Below are 1,913 nucleotides of genomic sequence, written 5' to 3' on the forward strand. Positions count from 1 at the left end.
AGGTGCAAAATACTGACCTAGTACATCCCCAAGCCCCTGAGGAGGCCAGCTGTGCTTATCAACTCCCCCAGAGGAAACCCAGAAGACATGTCTGAGGAAGGCTTCTTATAGTACAAATTGTTTCCATGTCTTGGCTATTGTAAGTAGTGTTGCTATGAACTAGCATGTATCTTTTAGAATTATAATTTTTTCCAGATACATGCCCAGGAGTGGGATTGCTGGATCATATGGCAACTGTGTTTCTGGTTTTTTGAGGAATCATTTGAAATTTCATGCATGCGTTCCCAAGGTCTTTTGTACCCCGCCTCAGAAGTCTGATGGCTTAGGAGCACTTGCACACATGCTTGTTGGGGCCTGGAGCTTTCTCTGAAGATAAGCCCTAGACTCTAACCATTTCCCTTCTATGTCCTTGCCACCAACAGGCTGAAATGGGATTTCTGCTTTAAACCATTACCTTGGATCCCAATCTTGGCAGGACCTTTAAGAATATAAGGTGACTGAGGAATCTGAGCACTTTGGGGGCTCCCCATTATTAACCAGAGTGTGGGGGGGTAATTCTTTGGAGAAAAGTTAGTAAGTACATACATGGGCTTCTCCAGTGGCTTAGTGGTAAAGAATTTGCTTGTAACACAGGAGAGGCAGGAGACCTGGATTTGATCACTGGGTCAGGAAGATCCCCTGGAGGAGGGCATGGAAACCCACTCCAGTGTTCTTGCCTGGGAAATCCCATGGCCAGAGGAGCCTGGTGGGCTACAGTCCATGGGGTCGCAGAGACGGACACGACTGAGCGAGCACGCGGGGGTTGACGGCGCTGAACCAATGCACCGATGCGCTCAGGGCAACAGAACTTTCTGGTGCCTTTTACTCTTCCTGTAGCATCCTCAGCTGACACTGACTCTCTAGTTGCAAGTGCCTCCAGTTGTCACCCGTTGCCCACTCCCCTTTCCACAGGCCCAAATTAAGAGGAACCAAGTTCCCAGGGGAACAATGAATAATCCTGCTAAATCAGGTATTTCTCACAGCACATTTCAGAGTGTGCGCTCCACCAAGCACAGAGGCAAGACCTTCTGAGAACCACGTTACATGTTCACGAGCTTTCTCTGAGGTTCTCCAGCGGCATCTAAGGGCTGATGTGCCCACCCTGAAGGCTGTGAGGGCTGGGTGGATGAAGATGTGTTTATGCACATAAACCTAAATAAAAATCATTTAAAAGGTAAATAGAGCATCGAACCATACTAAGTCTTTAAAGCCTGTTTTAGGTGCATGGAGTCAATATCATTCAAGAATTAACAATATCCATCTGGTTTGCGTTACAGCAGTTGATGGCAAGTAAGTCAAATCCTCAGCTGACCTTGCCAATCTCAGGAGGCTGTGCGCTGCTACCATGCACTCGTCACAGTGGCAGAGTCTCCTACAGGCAGAAGTGCTAACTTACACAAAGTGACAAGTCTCAATGTGTCATATCTGGAAATTAAAAAAGCTTATCTTTTAGGAGATAAGGCAGGTATTTGTACTCATTGTGCATTCAGATGCCCCATTATGACCAAGATGGTTTTGCACAATCAAAATAATGTTACAGTGCTAGAAGCTTCAATAGCACATAGACTAAAACTTGAATGATACAGAGATTAGCACAGCCCCTGCTCAAGGATGACACACAAATTCGGAGAAGCGTTCCATATTTTTTAAAATTTTGAGAATTAAAAAATAACAATATTATGAGTAGGATTCACGGAATATTTTTAGTTTACCAAAAGAAAACAAGATTACATCCAACTTGCAATTTTTCATTTGCCTTCTTGACTGCTTTAGGAATTAAAAAATAGGACTCTGCATGTGCTTCTATAGTGTGAATTACTTGGTAGGTTGCTCTTTCTGGTATATTTTCCCACCATTTTAAAGTAAAGATACAA

At 44.1% G+C, this 1,913-nt stretch overlaps 1 non-coding gene across 1 annotated transcript; it reads left to right on the forward strand.

Annotated features, from left to right (window-relative positions):
• Positions 1 to 1,578: 1,578 nt before the first annotated feature.
• LOC129535290 (U6 spliceosomal RNA) lies at positions 1,579 to 1,686 on the forward strand. Its single transcript, XR_008681567.2, has one exon. It is a non-coding gene; the product is annotated as a U6 spliceosomal RNA (small nuclear RNA).
• Positions 1,687 to 1,913: the final 227 nt, after the last annotated feature.

Source organism: Moschus berezovskii, chromosome X (assembly GCF_049115385.1).
Source record: "Moschus berezovskii isolate FMDL1 chromosome X, NW_MosBer_1.0, whole genome shotgun sequence".
In the NCBI taxonomy this organism is placed as follows: domain Eukaryota; kingdom Metazoa; phylum Chordata; class Mammalia; order Artiodactyla; family Moschidae; genus Moschus; species Moschus berezovskii.